The sequence below is a fragment of the Pseudophryne corroboree genome, chromosome 1 (assembly GCF_028390025.1).
Source record: "Pseudophryne corroboree isolate aPseCor3 chromosome 1, aPseCor3.hap2, whole genome shotgun sequence".
NCBI classification, from domain to species: domain Eukaryota; kingdom Metazoa; phylum Chordata; class Amphibia; order Anura; family Myobatrachidae; genus Pseudophryne; species Pseudophryne corroboree.
This window is the reverse complement of record NC_086444.1, coordinates 622,159,015-622,178,548: the sequence shown is the minus strand read 5'-3', so window position 1 is coordinate 622,178,548 and position 19,534 is coordinate 622,159,015. Positions and strand designations below refer to the sequence as shown.

Below are 19,534 nucleotides of genomic sequence, written 5' to 3'. Positions count from 1 at the left end.
GACGATCTCCTGATAAAAGCGAGATCAAGGGAGAAATTGCTGAGCAGTGTGGCGCTCTCTCTGAGAGTGCTCCAGCAACACGGTTGGTTTCTAAATCTACCGAAGTCACAGTTGATTCTGACAACTCGACTACCGTTCCTAGGTATGATACTGGATACGGAACAAATGAAGGTCTTCCTCCCAATAGAGAAAGCCCAAGACATCCAGAACATGGTCAGAGACCTGCTAAAACCGAAAAGGGTGTCAGTTCACCAATGCACTCGAGTTCTGGGGAAAATGGTGGCGGCCTACGAGGCCATTCCCTTCGGAAGCTTCCATGCAAGGACTTTTCAATGGGACCTTCTGGACAAGTGGTCCGGGTCCCATCTGCACTTACATCGGAAAATAACTCTGTCCCCAGGGACCAGAGTGTCCCTCCTGTGGTGGTTGCAAAGTGCTCACCTCCTGGAGGGTCGCAGGTTCGGAATTCAGGATTAGATCCTGGTTACCACGGACGCGAGCCTCCGAGGATGGGGAGCGGTCACACAGGCAAAGACTTTTCAGGGGCTTTGGTCAGACCAGGAGTCCTGTCTACACATCAATGTGTTGGAACTCAGGGCCATTTACAACGGCCTTCGACAAGCGGAGAGTCTTCTTCGAAACCTACCGGCTCTGATTCAATCAGACAATGTCACAGCAGTGGCTCATGTGAACCTCCAAGGCGGGACCAGAAGCAGAGTCGCGATGGTGGAAGCCACAAGGATCCTTCGCTGGGCGGAAAATCATGTAAGCGCTCTGTCGGCTGTCTTCATTCCGGGAGTGGACAACTGGGAAGCGGACTTCCTCAGCAGACACGATCTCCATCCAGGAGAGTGGGGACTTCATCAAGAAGTCTTTGCAGACGTAACACGTCTTTGGGGAACTCCTCAAATAGACATGATGGCGTCATGCCTCAACAAAAAACTTCGGAGGTATTGCGCCAGGTCTCGGGACCCTCAGGCAGTAGCAGTAGACGCACTGGTAACACCGTGGGTGTTCAAATCAGTCTACGTGTTTCCTCCTCTTCCTCTCATCACGAAAATGTTGAGGATCATAAGACGAAGAGGAGTACAGACGATACTCGTTGTCCCAGACTAGCCTCGAAGGGCCTGGTACTCGGATCTACAAGAGATGCTCACAGGAGATCCCTGGCCTCTTCCTCTGAGGGAAGACCTGTTGCAGCAGGGGCCCTGTGTATTTCAAGACTTACCGCGGTTACGTTTGACGGCATGGCGGTTGAACGCCGAATCCTAGCGAAAAAGGGGATTCCGGAAGAGGTCATCCCTACTTTGATAAAGGCTAGGTAGGAGGTGACGGTAAAACATTATCACCGTATCTGGTGAAAGTATGTGTCTTGGTGTGAGACCAAGAATGCACCTACGGAAGATTTTCATCTGGGTCGTCTTCTCCACTTCCTACAGACAGGAGTGGATATGGGCCTGAAATTAGGCTCGGTTAAGGTACAGCTTTCGGCCCTCTCGATTTTCTTTCAGAAGGAATTGGCTTCTCTTCCAGAAGTCCAGACGTTTGTAAAGGGAGTGCTGCCTCCACTGGCACCATGGGACCTGAACGTGGTGTTGCAGTTCCTAAAATCACACTGGTTTGAACCGCTTAACAAGGTTGAGTTGAAATTTCTTACCTGGAAGGTGGTCATGTTGTTGGCCTTAGCATCAGCAAGGTGAGTGTCAGAATTGGCGGCTTTGTCACACAAGAGCCCCTACTTGATTTTTCATGTGGATCGAGCTGAATTGAGGACACGTCCGCAATTTTTGCCTAAAGTGGTTTCTTCGTTCCATATGAATCAACCTATTGTGGTGCCTGTGGCTACAGGTGACCTGGAGGATTCCAGATCCCTGGACGTAGTCAGGGCCTTAAAAATGTATGTAGCCAGGACGGCTAGAATTAGGAAAACAGAGGCTCTGTTTGTCCTGTATGCGGCCAATAAGATTGGCGCTCCTGCTTCGAAGCAGACTATTGCTCACTGGATCTGTAATACGATTCAGCAGGCTCATTCTACAGCTGGATTGCCGGTACCAAATTCGGTTAAGGCCCATTCCACTAGGAAGGTGGGCTCTTCTTGGGCGGCTGCCCGAGGCGTCTCGGCATTACAACTTTGCCGAGCAGCGACTTGGTCGGGGTCAAACACTTTTGCTAAATTCTACAAGTTTGATACCACGGCTGATGAGGACCTAGCGTTTGCTCAGTCGGTGCTGCAGAGTCATACGCACTCTCCCGCCCGATTGTAAGCTTTGGTATAAACCCCATGGTCCTTACGGAGTCCCCAGCATCCTCTAGGACGTAAGAGAAAATAAGATTTTAAACCTACCGGTAAATCTATTTCTCCTAGTCCGTAGAGGATGCTGGGCGCCCGTCCCAGTGCGGAAACTCTGCAAGACTTGTATATAGTTGTTGCTTACATAAGGGTTATGTTACAGTTGACATCGGTCTTGGACCGTTACTGTCGTTTGTTCATACTGTTAACTGGTTATGTATGTTCCAGGTTACATGGTATGATTGGTGTGGGCTGGTATGAATCTTGCCCTTGGATTGCTAAATCCTGCCTTGTATTGTCCATCTCCTCTGGGCAGAGTTCTCTAACTGAGGTCTGGAGGAGGGGCATAGAGGGAGGAGCCAGTGCACACCCATAGTCAAAGTTCTTTTTAGGTGCCCTATCTCCTGCGGAGCCCGTCTATACCCCATGGTCCTTACGGAGTCCCCAGCATCCTCTACGGACTAGGAGAAATAGATTTACCGGTAGGTTTAAAATCTTATTATAAATATATATATATATATATATATATATTATATATAGAGAAGGTCGCACTCACGTGTAGATGCTGAAGCAGCAGCTGGGGTGTCATCCACAAATCCCCTCCAAGGAATCCACTTATAGAAACAAGCAATGGAGCACTCACCAGTCTTTTCTTAATTAAGTATCAACAGGAGTTTATTACCCAGACAGCACAACATAACTGTTCACTGCTGTCCAATGTAATTTCACAAAAGCTCAAACGTTTTCGGTCATATCCAGACCATCATCAGGAGACACAAATTTCACTAGAGAGCTGTCCCATCATAGTCAAAGTACCAGCAGCCTATCTGACCCTGCCTCACCGGCTCCTTATCTACCCACCATTCAATCAACGGCGCCAAAATGATAGTCATGTTGTGCTGTCTGGGTAATAAACTCCTGTTGATACTTAATTAAGAAAAGACTGGTGAGTGCTCCATTGCTTGTTTCTATATATTATATATATATATTATTATTTCCCCCCCCCCCCAAGGGCGGGTAAATGATGGCATTCTTTGTTACAGTCAAAGGGGTAAATTTACTAAGGTGGGAGATTTTTAGAACTGGTGATGTTGCCCATGGCAACCAATCAGATTCTACTTACCATTTATCTAGCTGCTTCTAGCAGATAATAGATAAAATCTGATTGGTTGCCATGGGCAACATCACCAGTTCTAATAATCTCCCACCTTAGTAAATTTAAACCAACGACTGTTACTGTCTCAATAAAGGAGCTTAAGCTCCGAATCGTCGACTTTAACAAGGACCAGCTTTTCTTTATTCATTTATGCCTCTGGAGTGCCATCGTTTATCCGCTTTTGGAGAAATATGTATGTCTGGATTAAGACTTCGGGGCTAGCTGCGTATCACGATTGAGTGCTGGCTGATTTGGTATTGTATATATACAGGTGTGGGATTCTAAGCTGAGGGTTAATAAAAATAAATAATATGATGGAATCCGAGGCAGACAAGCATAGAGATAGAATATTTTGAAAACCTAATTACTTATCATTCACTGCCATTAATAACTTAATTTCTGAAATGTAATGTACCTGTATGCTGTATATCGTTCAGGTAACCTCACAAGGAGATGAATATTAATCAAGAAAGGGGCAGAGGGGCTTCCCCTGAAACAGGTCATGAAAGAGAAAAAAAACAAAATGTACTATCAATCAAAAAGTGGCACACTTAGTACTCCTGCTAAAACAACATCTAGACATTTACGTATAGTTCTACTACTTCACCACTGGAGGGAGCAGTTGATCACACCAGGAAGAGGATCATATCAAACTTTCAAACTGCAATTCCTTAATGCAATTATGTGTTCTTATAACATAAACGATTCTGGTTACATGTAAGAATACACATTGGGGGTCATTCCGAGTTGTTCACTCGTTGACGATTTTCGCAACGGAGCGATTAAGGCGAAAATGCGCATGCGCATGGTACGCAGTGCGCATGCGCTAAGTATTTTAGCACAAAACTTATTAGATTTACTCACGTCCGAACAAAGAATTTTCATCGCTGAAGTGATCGGAGTGTGATTGACAGGAAGTGGGTGTTTCTAGACGGAAACTGACCGTTTTCTGGGAGTGTGCGGAAAAACGCAGGCGTGCCAGGATAAAAGATAAAACGCGGGAGTGTCTGGAGAAACGGGGGAGTGGCTGGCCGAACGCAGGGCATGTATGTGACGTCAAACCAGGAATGAAACGGGCTGAGCTGATCGCAGTGTAGGAGTAAGTCTCGAGCTACTCAGAAACTGCTAAGAATTTTCTATTAGCAATTCTGGTAATCTTTCATTCGCAATTCTGCTAAGCTAAGATACACTGCCAGAGGGCGGCGGCCTAGCGTGTGCAATGCTGCTAAAATCTGCTAGCGAGCGAACAACTCGGAATGACCCCCTTTGTTTTGGCCTATTTGCCTTAGTTTATACTTTACGTTGATATTAATAATGTATACTTTGCCAAGTGTCATGAGATACACTTGGAACTACAGTAAGTGACAGATGATATAAAGATTACTGTGGTTTTGAAATACCTCTCTTCTCAGCATGCACGTTTATAGTGCAAAACATTTTTTACCATCAGTTGACCATCTTCTAGGAGCTTCTTGCTGACTGGAATAAAAATGCTAAAAAAAAATCCAAATTGGCTAAATTCATACAACATAGAATTTGCTTTTCAAATAAAAATACTTTAATAAAAAAAACTGAAACACAATAAACAATAAGCATGCAACTAAATATTGATAGAAAATCATGAGCTACTGTATCATTCACAAAAAGTCATCAAAACCAACCTCTAAACCACAGAAATGTAAATGACTTCCTTATCAGGAATTAACAATGAATGAGAAGGCATAAAAAGATACTCCGGAGAACTGATTAGGGCTCACAGAGGATGAGGAGGCTCTGGTGAGCTTGCATGGGACTGGTGGGACATTATAGGCGGCCACCTATATTCAATCATATAAGATGCTTATGCAATCTTTGCCTTTGAACCTCACCGCAGTGTTTATCTTGGCGCTGCACATTTAGTAGGAGGAATCCCTATTGTCCACACAGAGTCTTATCAGGATACAGCTTTGCAAATGAAGGACTAATTAGGAGTTATTTCCTTTTTCTGCAGTTTAGATGTGGGTTATAAGAATTTTGTGAATAATACATATCCGTAATGAGCTGGATTGCGATTCTGTTTCATGTATTCAAGTATTGTTTTATTTATGCATACTTATTGTTGTCTTTTAAGTCTTTTTTAAATTAAAGTTGATTATTTTAGAACCCAGTTTTCTACTGTTTACAAGAACCAAACCGTTTAAAATATTTATTTAGCTTTTTTTCAATTTGATTTTTCACCACACTTACCGCTGTTCTTGTTGGGGGTTTTCTGTCACTATATAGCTCTGACATACAGCAGCACAGCTGCTGTGTTCAGAGCCGGCCCTAGCTATAGGCAGACTCCTGTGTTGGTTTAGACTGGAGTGCCAAAAGGAAACCTTTTTCTTGATTCTTCTTACCGACTGTCTCTGACTCAGAGATCAGGTTACACTCCTCAGAATGTGCAGGAGAGCTGAAAAGCAAATGCTTGAAGTCACAGCTATATAGATTTCATGCAGAGAAGACTGAGCTATAGGAGGACATCCTGGAAAAATGACAGCTTCTTGTTACACCAGGTTGTAAAGGTATAAAAGTTACTGCTTGAACCCAGATCACCCGGATAATGTATGTGGGATTGCTGCTTTAACCACAACATAAAGTGAAAGTGTTGCTGGCTGTGACAAGACCAAATTAACCATTTATTTGTCAGAAGGACAAGTGTGATATATTGTATACCCCCCTTGGAGCAACAATGTTAACCATATAAAAACATAAACTATTTTTAACATCAATACAAAGGTATCTCAGTCTGTTTTCACTTTCTACTGTCCTGCTGCAAAACCTAACACACAAATTCACCCATTTAGGATTTAGCCTTGTGGTTTCCAAGCATGGCTGACCTGCTTTACAGTGCGACATCTACCACGTCTGATGATATATTTGCCTGGAATAATGTCACATTTCATATAATTACTGTGATACATTTTATAAGTTTATCAAATTGAATAATAAAGCGTGGCTGAAGGATGGCTAATGTTGAACTCCGTCTTCAATGGTTAAAACACAGAAAAAGTTTCAGCTGTCACTCACTAGGCTGGCCGTTACGCCATCTAGAGACAGTGAAGTGGAACGCAGCAGATAATCTAGTTATCACTTACCTGGAGCCATCTGACCTCTTGGGATGGATAAGTACTCTTTCTATGGGCAATGGCAGAAAATAGCATTTCACAGGTTTTAAATAAGTATTGCTTTTCATATCAGAATGCATAAGTAAAGAACAAATGTGTTGCACCCACTGCTTTACTTCTATAAGCCAGGTGACCACCAATACTCTACAGACATGTAATGGCTATCATGGAGAAGTCATGGAGTGCTGAATGCAGTAAGAGTTACAGAGACATTTCCTGTGACTTGTGATGACTTCAGTCCTATGGAATGAACATTATCATTCATAAATGATGAGAGAATGTGCTCCTTACGCTGGGAAGATCTGACAATCCGCATAGCACAGCAAAAGCTGGAAAGCAGTGACTCAAAGAATCTACATTTTCCTGAGTGACACGAGTCTGGACCTATGGATATATGTGTTAGAGTTGTATAATACAATGCACTGTTTTTTTCCATTTCTCAGACTGTTACATGAACCATTCAGTGTGGTTGCATATAATACAGCGATGGGACCATGATCCGGGAACCTGCACTGAACACAATGGGAAAGAAAGCAGCAGTAGGAATGATACTGAGCAGTGCAGAGGAGGGTTTTTTGGGGGTTATAGATGATTAAACAAACTTTATCTGTACTTGATGATTTTAATTAAAAAATATATTAGAAAAATGACGTCATGAAAATGATCAGTTGTATTATTTTGTGTCACAATGTGTGTCGCATTTCATGTGTGTAAGAGAGTGCTTTGGCAAACAGTATACTAGAGAAAATGGACCAGTGTGAATGGCAACACAAGTCACCAATGGTAATATCAAGGGCTGGTTCAGTGACCCCGGCAGTGATAGTGTAGAAACCTCTGTTCAACACTACCCCTTTCAGACTGGCAAAGCCGGGTCGCACCTGCAAATATGTATACGGGAGCTTACCGGGTGCGACCTGTCTTGAGACCCCTCTCAGACTTGAGGTCTGACCCGGCATATTGCCGGGTTGGTGATGTCACCGCCAACAGAGCTTGGAAATGATTATCTCCAAGTGCCGCTTCCTCCGGGTGCCGGGCAGAGCTGGATTAAGACAGTGGGGCCCCTAATAAAGAGAAGATATATATGTATATAGATATATATATATATATATATATAGAGAGAGAGACAGCAGCAGCTTAATAAAACTTGCCTCCCCAAGCAGCACACGGCGGACCTCCTGCCCTGCACTCCCATCCCCACTGCAGCAGCGGCCACAGAGACAGGACAGCTGAGCTGAGCGACGGCTCAGCTGTCCAATAATGTTTGAATCAAGCAGCCTGCCGCTCAGTCATTGGCTGGGCACGCAGGCTGCTTCATTCATACATTATTGGACAGCTGAGCCGTCGCTCAGCTCAGCTGTCCTGTCTGTGCGGCCGCTGCTGCAGTGAGGATGGGAGCCGGGGAGCACAGCACCGCAGATCGGATTGGAAGAGAGATCCGATCTGTGGTGAGGCAGGGGGCCCTTTTGGAAAGGGGGGCCTGGGGTACGTACTCCCCGCCCCCCCCCCCCCCCCCCCCCCTTAATCCGGCTCTGGTGCTGGGTCGCCTTGACCCGGTTTACCCGTTCACACTGCACGCATCCCAGGTCGATTTCGGCTTTAACCCAGGTCGCTACCTGGGATGAAATTCTCAGACACTTGACCTGGGATATTCTGTCTGGACCCTTTCAGACAAAGCAAAATCCCGGGTTGTTGCGCGTTCACATGCAATAACCCGGGAAATGTATACTAGTCTGAAAGGGAGACCCTGTGGAACTGCATGTCAACTATTGCTGGTAATGGTCAAATTTAGGGGTGAGCGATACATGAGGAATGTTGAGAGTGAGCCTAGGGGGTTTATTTACTAAGTGTCGGGTTCTAAAACCTGGCTAGTAAAAGTACTGCTCTTTTACATTTTGGCTATTAACACGTTCGGAAGCTCTAGGTTTTAGAAGCCGACACTTAGTAAATAAACCCCTAGCTGTCTTTCTTTAATAAGCAATCACAGGTGCAGCTGTGTAGAGAAACTCTCTCTAGATTGTAGAAAGACAAATTTAGACCTTTACAAAACAAAAATAGTTAAGACATCTCAAAATAAGCATGAAGCATAAAGACAACAGAAACTGAGGAATTTCAAGGTAAAAATCTCAGAGCATTTAAAAACGATTAATGAGACAAAGCAACAGAGGCCTTGAGACTCATATGACAATAAATGACAGAGCGGTGTAAGGATTGTGCAATGGTAGCAGACAACAGGGATTAGTGGCAACGGAAGTGGAAAAAGCATTCAGCAAGAAGTGCCACGGATTGTTGAACTTGATTCATTTTTATGGGAGTAAGCACCAAGATACTGAACTAAAGGGTCTATTTAGCAATAATCGTAATGTTGGCTTGAACATTTCTGCTCTATATCGTTGCAATTATTACCAATTTCACTGTTCCTTTCCCTGTTATGCAGAAAATCCTATTAATTTCTCCGAAAAGACTGTTCTGTGCACGCCCCATCTTTACACAGCATTATATATATATAGCTGTTCCCAGTGCTTGTCTGCCTTGAATTCATACTACTCCATCTCCCACACGCTCCTCTGTCCACAGCCACGCTCCTTGGGGGTCTATTCATGAAGCAGTGAAAACTGTGGAGAAGTGAGCCTGTGGAGAAGTTGTCCATGGCAACCAATCAGCTGCTACATATAATTTTATAGAATACTTTTTCAAATGTTACCTCAACACTGATTGGTTGCCATGGGTGACTTCTCCACCGGCTCACTTCTTCATGAATAGACCCCTTGCTCACTACAAAGCTTCGTTGTAGGAGTTGGGTGCTATAGCCTGGAATGTGCAGCCGGGCGCCTGTGCTTACTCCCTGCAGCACACCTTCTGATCTGCCCAGGGATTGCACTTACGCTTTGTGGCCAATAGTATTTGGTGTACTGTGTCTCTCACAGTAACCACCACCCATCAATTCCCGAGACGAGTCTCGCTCCCTCTGTGATCTGACTGAGGTGCACATGTACTAAGCCTTGGAGAGAGAGAAATGTGGAGAGAGATAAAGTACCAGCCAATCCGCTCCTGTTATTTTTCAGACACAGCCTGTAACATGGCAGTTAGGAGCTGACTGGTTGGAACGTTCTCTCCATCCACTTTATCTCTCTCCAAGGTTTGGTAAAAAAAACGTGGCGAGTGGTGGCACCAAATATCACTTTAGAAAAAAAGTCATTGATAAATAGGCCCCAAAGTGTGCGCGTATGTAAGTAGTTTCCGTATTTGTCTATTTCTAGTCTAAAATATACTACATTAATAAATAAAATAATATAGACAAACCAGACAGTCATTCCCTGCTATGAAGAAAAAAACATTAAGGGGGGAATTCAATTGTTTGAAAAGTCGGTTGGGTGTCTGTTTTTTCCTGTCTATTAGATAGGAAAAACAGACACCCAACTGACTTTTTAAACAATTGAATACCACTCTTAGGGCGTGATTCAAATGTTCCCCCACACCCATGTGTGCCCGCTGGCAGCTATTTAAATGTTTCTGCTGATGGGCACGATACCATTAATTCAGCTCGCCACCACCAGGAGTGGCGAGCTGAAATGCGCAAAAAGTAACCCGTTTGGACGCCCAAATGGGTCTTTTCGTGCTGTGCCCAATAGTTTTGTCGGGTTTAGCTGCTTTACATGCCTAAACCCGACTGCTTTGGGCACGATAATGGGGGGACAAATTCAATATAACACCGCAATCTCCCGTCACTTTAGATGGGAGATTGGCCGCAATACTACCCAAAATGTCAGCTCCTATGGCTAAAGTAACCTGGCAACAAATCTGCCCCTGGCTGTGGTGTTTATTATGGCAACTTTATATACGCAGTCGCTTTGATTTATACTACAATATTCACAACTACTGTATGTCCAGAATTAACAGTGTTTTCTTCTCTGCTTTCAAATGTTGTTTTTGTATATAAAATAATATGGTGTATTTAATGTAAAACGTCCTTTTCTCTGGCTGGTTCCACTTTGGTATCAAAATAATATTAAAAAGTTAATACCGCATCAAGGGGCATGAAGGGCTCTGAGGCTGAAATGTTGAAAGCATTGTACTGAGATATGTTCATATTTTGTAGGGGGGTGCCAAACGAAACTTTTGCTTAAGGCTCCACTTGGTCTAGGACTGGCCCTGTGTACACTGAACATGTTATCTTGTGCTTTCTTTTCTATACATTACTATTAGCACACTGGAGAAAAGTGAGTGAGTAATGGCACCAATACTGCCATGCTCCTGGAGTAATTGCAGACTTTTATTTACTATCTATCTATCTATCTATCTATCTATCTATCTATCTATCTATCTATCTATCTATCTATCTATCTATCTATCTATCTATCTATCTATCTATCTATCTATCTATCTATCTAAAACTTCCAGTCTCTGTCATGCTACCTGTCTGGATTTGGTTCGTATTGAAATATAAATTTATATTGTGGTGTTTGTAGGCCCTGGGCAAAGCAATGTACTGGAGCCCCTACCCATCCATTCACTGGAAGAAATGCATGCATCCACCAATCACCATGCGGACAGCCATTCATTGTCTGGCTGCAGACTGGGAGATAGGTAGACAATCCTGCCTGGGTGTAGTACGGTATGCCGGCGCTCGGGCTCCTGGCGACCAGCATACCGGCGCCGGGAGCCCGACCGCAGGCATACCGACAGCGTGGCGAGCGCTAGGGAGCCACTTGCGGGATCGCTGCGCTCGCCAGGCTGCGGGCACGGTGGTGCGCGTTCTCCCTCCAGGGGGGGCGAGGACCCCCACGAGGGAGAATAGCTGTCGGTATGCCGGGTGTCGGGATTCCCGCGCCGGTATAATGTGCGCCGGGATCCCGACATTCGCCATACTGAAGACCACCCTCCTGCCTGGCTGCTCTAATTATGTATAGTTCACAATCAGAGTGGCTGGACATCATTCTCTACCTGCCTCCCAAAAAGTTCTGGAGGCACCAGCACTCCCCTGCTCGAAGGCCCCTAGAATTGTGGGGCCCTTAAGATGGCCCTGGATGTTTGGGAAAATCAGGACATCTATTCTAAGGAGAACGGTAACTGTTCCTTCTCATACTTCCCGGGGATATAAAATATACAGTTACAATGAAACTGCTTAAGAGACAGAGGGCAGGATGTACTAACATGGAAATGCGGAAAAAGCCCCAAAACGGGGCTTTCGCCGTCTTTTCCACATGTACTAAGCCCTGCACCGCTGGGCTCTGACACTGAGGGGTCTATTTACTAAGCCTTGGATGGAGATAAAGTGGATGGAGGTAAAGTACCAGCCAATCAGCTCATAACTGTCATTTTTCAAACCCAGCCTGTGACATGGCTGTTAGAAGCTGATTGGCTGGTCATTTATCTCCATCCACTTTATCTCCATCTAAGGCATAGTCAGTGGCGGATCCAGGGGGGAAGGGGCACTCGGGCCCGTGCCCCCCCCCTGTCATTTGTGGCCTTCTGTCCCCCGTCCCCCCCCCGGCGCCGCACAGGCAGATGTTGGGCGCCCGCTGAGATTGTGTTACCAGCGGGCGCCCGTCTCCCTGCACAGCGGCAGCCGGAGGCAGGAGCTCAGTACTGAGCTCCGGCTTCCTGCGCTGTCACTGTGCGCCGTGCGCTATGGGAGAGACGTCAGTCATGACGTCTCTCTCATAGTGCTGACTGAGGAGCGGACGCCCAGGGAGGAGGAGGACTGCAGCGGCCTGGAAGCGGGAACGGGGCTCGGTAAGTATGAGGTTTTTTTCTTCCTTAATGCAGCGGGGGCATCTACTGGGGGCAAACTACGGGGGGACATTACTACTGGGGGGGGGGCATCAACAAGGGGCATTACTACTGGGGGGGGGCATTACTACTGGGGGCAAACTACTGGGGGGCATCTACTGGGGGCATCACTACTGAGGGGTCATCTATTGGGGGCAGCTACTGGGGAACATTTTCACTGGGGGCCATCTACTGGGGGCATTACTACTGGGGGGTCATCTATTGGGGCAAACTCGTAGGGGGCATTATTACTGGGGGGTCAGCTATTGGGGGCAGCTACTGGGGGACATTTTTACTGGGGGCCATCTACTGGGGGCATTATCACTGGGGGGCATCTACTGAGGGCATTACTACTGGGGGTCATCTATTGGGGGCAGCTACTGGGGGACATTTATACTGGGGGCCATCTACTGGGGGGCATCTACTGGGGGTATTACTACTGGGGGGTCATATATTGGGGGCAGCTACTGGGGGACATTTTTACTGGGGGCATTATTACTTGGGGGCATCTACTGGGGGCATTACTACTGGGGGGTCATCTATTGGGGGCAAACTCCTAGGGGGCATTACTACTGGGGGCAAACTACTGGAGGACATTATTACTGGGGGGCATCTACTGGGGGCAAACTGCTGGGGGACATTATTACTGGGGGGCATCTACTGGGGGCAAATTACTGCGGGACATTATTACTGGGGGGCACCTACTGGGGACAAACTGCTGGGGGACATTATTATTGGGTGGCATCTACTGGGGGCAAACTACTGGGGGACATTATTACTAGGGGCCAACTACAAAGGTGCTAACTACTGGGGGCATACTACAGGAGGGCATTTCTACTGGCGGCGTAACTACAGGGGCATTACTACTGGCGGCTTAACTACAGGGGCATTACTACTTGGGGGCTAAACTACAGGGGGGCCAAACTACTGGGGGCATAACTACAGGGGCCAAACTACTGGGGGATAACTACAGGGGCCAAACTACTGGGGGCATTACTATTGGAGGCTAAACTACAAGGGGGGCATAACTACAGGGGCTAAACTACAATGGGGCAAACTACAGGGGGGCATTACTACTGGTGTCTAAACTACTGGGGGCATTACCACTGGGAGGCTAAACCAAAGGGGGGGGGGGGTGGTGGTAAACTACTGGGGTCATAACTGCAGGGGCATTACCACTGGGGGCATAATGACTGGGGGCATTACTACAGGCAACATTACTACTGGGGGCAATACGGGCATTGCATAAGGGGCACCACTACTATGGGGTCTTTATAAGGGGCACTACCAGTACAGTGGACATTGCATAATGAGCGCTACAACTGTGGGCATTGTTTAAGAAGCGCCACCTCACATGCACCGAAGCCGCACGCAAATGTACTTGCCCCTTCCATGGTGCCCCCCCTATCATTTTATTCTGGATCTGCCCCTGGGCATAGTAAATAGTCCCCTGAGGGTAATGCCAGCTTTTGCCATATAAAAGCCTATGGGCTTCTTTCCTCATTGTGATGTGAGAGCAGTCCAATAGGATCCCTTACAGCACCCCTAGCGGCCGTCTGCACATGCGCAGAGGGACTCCCGGGGGGATCAGTACGAAATCCCGCTGGACGGGATCCCGGCGGTCGAAATACTGACACCGGAATCCCGACCAGCAGAATCCCGACAGTGGTGGCAAGCGGAACGCAGCCTCTTGCGGGCTCGCTGCGCTCGCCACTCTGTGGGCATGGTGCCTCGCTACGCTTGGCACACTTTTTTATTCTCCCTCTATGGGTGTCGTGGACACCCACGGAGGGAGAATATGTTGAGATTGTGCCGGTCGGGATTCCGGTGTCGGTATTTCGACCGCCGGGATTCTGTCCGGTGGGATCTTGACCGCATCCCCTCCCGGGGGCCGAAATCCGGAAGTGCCTAGTTTGCAAAGAACAGCTCTTAATGGGAGAGCTGTCCTTTGCGTTACTAATCACATATGTTAGTACGTATGCGATGTGCAGTGGGATGCACAGCAGTTGCTTGGTACATCCCTTCCTACTGGTAGAGAATTCATGGAGCTAACCAGGGGTTAAAGTGGGGGGGAACGAGATGGAACTGAGTTCCACCACCTGTAATGGTAGTGGGAACTAGTTCCACCATCTCCATTGCCCTGCACTGTAATTCCAACAGAAAAACCTGCTCCATCATCTGTATCAATCGATGATACAGGCGGCACTATTGTTGCTGATGAGCTGCAGCCACCTACTCCTTCCTCAGGTTCTGGTGCCTCCATGGTCCTCCTCCATGAGTTCCACCATCTCACCAGGACCACTTTAAGCCCTGGAGCTAACTGACAGTAATGCCCAGCACAGTGTAAAATGTCACCATACCGAATTACATGTGTGATACTGTCATGTAACAAACCAACAAGATGTACATAAGGCAATGCTGCAGCTATGTGGGTGTCACAAATTAACAAACACATAACAGTAAAAGTGTGATCATTCAATGATAAAACACCTATTACACAACAATTCTGAATGATTTGAAGTAAAATACTGCACAGTCACATCACATTAATGTGATCACTACTGCACAAATCATATACAAAAGCTGACAACATATGATAAATATGCTATAGGACACTGGCACAGTGACCAGCATAGTGCTAGAGTAGAGAGGACACTACATGCATTCCTCCTGCACATGACTGAGAATCACACTGTCACTGTCACGTTAAACATGTCATTTTTCTCCAATAATAGCTACCATTCCCTCTTATTATCAGGGGGCTGTGCTGCATTAATCAATGAATTATAGCTGGAGAGACATGTACAGTATACAGCAGCATACAATATATAAATGTGAAGTTGCTTCCTAAGGAGTTAGGTGACTTATTATTCTCATCTTTCTCCTCAGACTTGTTGCTTCTCGGGACCCATACACACAAAGGTGAGCAGCCTGGTGCCTCCCAGAGCTGGGAGGTGTGTATTAGGAGCAGGACGTGTGGTTGGCTGGGAGGGCTGGCAGCTGGGTATATATAACACTGTATAGCCCTGGCGACTCATCCAGGCAGAGACAGGGACCAGCTGTACCAGCGCCAGTGGCGGGCAGTCACCGCAGCGAGGGCACCACTTACCTGTCATCTACACCGCATACATTGGAGCTGCTGCATCCCTAGCTGCCTGGGAATACGTGAATATCAGGTCGGCACCAGCTGCGCCCCCATCAGAGCCAGCGCTCCGGGATCAGGGCAGCCACAGGTAGGTAGCGCTCACTGCGCCTTTAGCAGCACAAAGGACACGGGGGGCGTTGTCCCCCGCTGCCGCCTCATAGTAGATGTGCTGCCTGCATTGTCTCATCCAGCCTCAGGGCATCGGCATAAACCAGATCCAGAGCTGCGCATATTCTCTATGGTGCAGGGTGACATTACTTTTTTGCACACACTCCCGCTGGTGGTGCCAGGACAAGCCGTAACTCCTGCAGAGTGCTTTCTACTGCCCTGTATGGGTCACACAGTCACTCTTGTATTTTTGCATGGAAGGCACCCTATGGTTATTGTGTTTGTGCAGTCAGGCAGCCGGAATTCGCTGCTAGGGAGAGAACTGCGGCAGTATATGCTCATCATCCATTTGCCTATTGTTACATGTCCCCCTCATGGGGAGGTCAGCGCTATCTGCATCTAAGCCATACATTTATTTCTCTCGGATCTGAAAACGCTCGATGTATAATTTCACCATTGACACTCAGCAGCAGAGAAACACATTTTGAATATGAATTGATTAAAGTTTTCCATTGTGTAGTATTGAGCTTGAGTGGTCAGTAATTAGCCCTCAATGATTTTATTGTATCAGGAGGGTAGTGAGGGGGTGTATAGATATTGTTGCATGTACTGTAGCTGGGAAAGAGAGATGTGATCAGCTGCTTACAGGTGATAGTCTGCCAGATATACCCCATTCATGGACACTATTGCCTGCAACCTTTCCCTTGTTGCTGTATCTCTGATCACCTGGTAGCAGGTCTCTCACCAGATACAGTAGCACATGTCTGTAATGCACATGAGAGTCACAGTATTTTCCAGTGGTGGATAAGCTCAGCATCCCAGTCCAAGCATTATCACAGAACTTTATACTGCCTTTCCAATCTCCCTAACTGCAATCCAACCTGTTCAAATATGCTTTCTGGGTAAGAAAATAGCAGCTACGGTGGTGAGGGGCTACACTGCAGAGAATATCATAGGTTTCATAAATCCCATTAGGGACCTGTATTTCTCAGGCACAGAATAAGACTCAGGAGCATCAACAAATATTTGTATTATCTATAAAGAGCCAGCATTTTCCACACTGCTACACAGTGAGGGAGTAGACGATGTACAATAATAACACACCAGTAAGGACAAAAGGTGGTGTCTACAAATTCTAATACACAGTATACACTAATAATGGGCCTAATTCAGAGTTGATCGCAGCAGCAAATTTGTTAGCAGTTGGGCAAAACCATGTGCACTGCAGGGGGGTCAGATATAACATGTGCAGAGAGAGTTAGATTTGGGTGGGGTGTGTTCTAACTAAAATCTAAATTGCAGTGTAAAAATAAAGCAGCCAGTATTTACCCTGCAAGGAAACAAAATAAACCACCAAATCTAACTCTCTCTGCACATGTTATATCTGCCCCCCCCCCCCCTGCAGTGCACATGGTTTTGCCCAACTGCTAACAAATTTGCTGCTGCGATCAACTCTGAATTACCCCTAATATACAGAGGCATTCCGTGCACTTACATTCACAGTAACTGTCCTATTTACATTGCAGACAACTTACAGAACATTCTACACGTCATTCTTATTGACACACAGGCAGCTGCATTGTGAACTTCTGTGGGAAGGTTTGTTGACACTTCTGTATACTTTAGTATAGCAAGCTCTTTACCGTATAGAGAGAGAGAGAGAGAGAGAGAGAGAGAGAGAGAGAGAGAGAGCCAACATGGTTTCTTAAGTACTGTGGCATATTTATATGAAATACATAAATTATACTAATATATGTTAAACTCCAATGAATAATATATTGCTAAAGTGAGATTTATGCAGTTATTTATATTCATTGAGTGATAGTGTCATTAGTTCAGTATTCCTTAGGAAACCCTGTGTATTATAAGGAGCAATGCACCCAACCATTATAATGGATATTAAGGGTCAAGTCGCAGCAGGGGCGGATTGGCCATAGGGCTCTCCAGAAAGATTCCTGGTAGGCCCACGTGTCTGTGTGGCCTGTTTCGTGTGTTGTCATGTGGCCCCACCGCCCACATGACAGACCTCCCACCGCACTCAGTACACTGCATTGTCCTCATTCATTCTATTATTCCATCTCTGCAGTGCAGCAGCTCTGCCATCCAGTGATGCTGCCATGGCTACAAGGTATGTTATTCCTCTTGTGCTGCCCATGTCGGGACACTTCTACAAATTTTTACAGGGCCACTTTTATTTCCCAATCTACCCCTGGTCTGCAGCAAAATACTGAGAGGAAGGCTGCAATTGCATACAATCAGGCCCTATGAGGAGGGATCCCGCCCCCCTCAACAGACCCCATCCCATTATCAGAACGCACCCCCATTAGGACTGCTTCCATAAATTTCCTGGCCTGGTTTTCCATCCTATTCCGCCCCTGGCTCACAGTGATTTGTATAAAAGCACTGGGCCTTCTGCTCAGTGCCTTTATATGTTCATGTAAGTCCATGTTGACTTATGACATCATTATAATTTACAGTAGGGGGTGCATTATCCATTATATCACCTTTCATACAGAACCCTTCCCTTTCATGCACATTACTAATACATGCTTATAAGAGAATAAAATGGCACAGTATACACTATGGAGAGAGTAAAGGTGCTGAAATAAGAAAAGCATTGAAGATCTAGCTGCCTCTTGAAAACCCTCTTATCTAAAGTGCTGCATAGTTTCCCTTCAAAGAAACACCTGTAAAGGCATTCCTCCTGTAACCTATGCAGATGTCTGCACCCATCCCTACAAGACACACAGTGTTGGGCAAATAGATAGACTCTTTCATCACTAAGGTAATTACTCACTATTTTTTACACTGCCTGCCCTATCATAGAGTGCCGGATTTATTTTAAAGATGAAATTACACAGGAATAAATGCAGAGCCTATTCTATTTTATAGAAATCTGCAGCATATGAAAGCAACACTTTCCTTCTGTGGATGCACAGTTATCCTTAATTTGCTATAATTATACGTGGATTTCTCCTTCATGATAGCTTGCCCAATATCATTGATAAATGCATCTACAGAGGAAGACGTCTTTTGGTATAAGATTGTTTTTGTATGTGTCAGTGCATAAGCAAAAAGCATAGAAGGAAAGAATTGAAACAAAAACAGCTTTAACTATAAGATATCCATCTATTTTATTTCTAAAGGTTTAGCACAGATTTTTGTGTATATGTATTACTATTGGAAGCTGCATAAAAGGGTTAAGTATACAGTGTAAAGCTATAAACTTAGGGGTCTTTTCGACATATTTTGCTTTCATGCAAACTTAGTATAATCCAACTAAGGGCCTAATTCAGACCTGATTGCTGGGCTGCGTTTTTTGCTGCCCTGCGATCAGATAGTCGCCGCCTGCAGGGGTAGTGTATTTTAGTTGTGCAAATGTGTGATCGCATGTGTAGCAGAGCTGCTTGTGCAGTCTCTGCGCAGCTCAGGACTTACTCTTCCAGTGCGAATGAATCCTGCTGAGCGGGGCCGGAGCTGACGTCAGACACCCTCCCTGAAAACGCTTGAGCCCGCCTGTGTTTTTCCGGACACTCCCTGAAATCGGTCAGTTGCCACCCACAAAGGGCCTCTTCCTGTCAATCACCTTGCGTACGCCCGTGCGAATGGATCCTTCGCACCATCCCGTCGCTGACCGCCCATGCCCGTTGTAGCTGTCCGATGCGCCTGCGCATTGCGGTGCATATGTATGCGCAGTTTTGATCTGATCGCCAGCTGTGTGTAAAGGTACAGCAGTGATCACATCTGAATGACTCCCTATATCCAGTGGTGGATAACTGAGGGGTCTATTCATGTATCAGTGAAAAGCCCTGTTTCATGAAGTACTTAAGACAACAGTGTTTTTCACTGCTTCCTGGTGTTCAGTAAAGGGTATGTCGTAGAGATTTCTCCAGCGGTGCACATGTTTAGTGTAACTATCA

General features: G+C 46.0%; 2 protein-coding genes across 4 annotated transcripts in view; both read left to right on the top strand.

Annotated features, from left to right (window-relative positions):
- The window catches only part of SHC2 (SHC adaptor protein 2), a 197,701-nt gene extending 190,459 nt beyond the window's left edge, over nt 1-7,242 (top strand). The window contains exon 13 of one of the 2 annotated variants that reach the window (XM_063914465.1): nt 6,272-7,242. The gene's annotated coding sequence lies outside the window, so the exon portion shown is untranslated. Of the gene's footprint in view, nt 1-3,883 lie in introns of both variants that reach the window. The other variant, XM_063914464.1, reaches the window with a different exon arrangement.
- Nucleotides 7,243-15,322: 8,080 nt separating this feature from the next.
- The window catches only part of C2CD4C (C2 calcium dependent domain containing 4C), a 101,103-nt gene continuing 96,891 nt past the window's right edge, over nt 15,323-19,534 (top strand). For both annotated transcript variants that reach the window (XR_010175748.1, XM_063914463.1), the window contains exon 1: nt 15,323-15,598. The gene's annotated coding sequence lies outside the window, so the exon portion shown is untranslated. The remainder of the gene's footprint in view (nt 15,599-19,534) is intronic.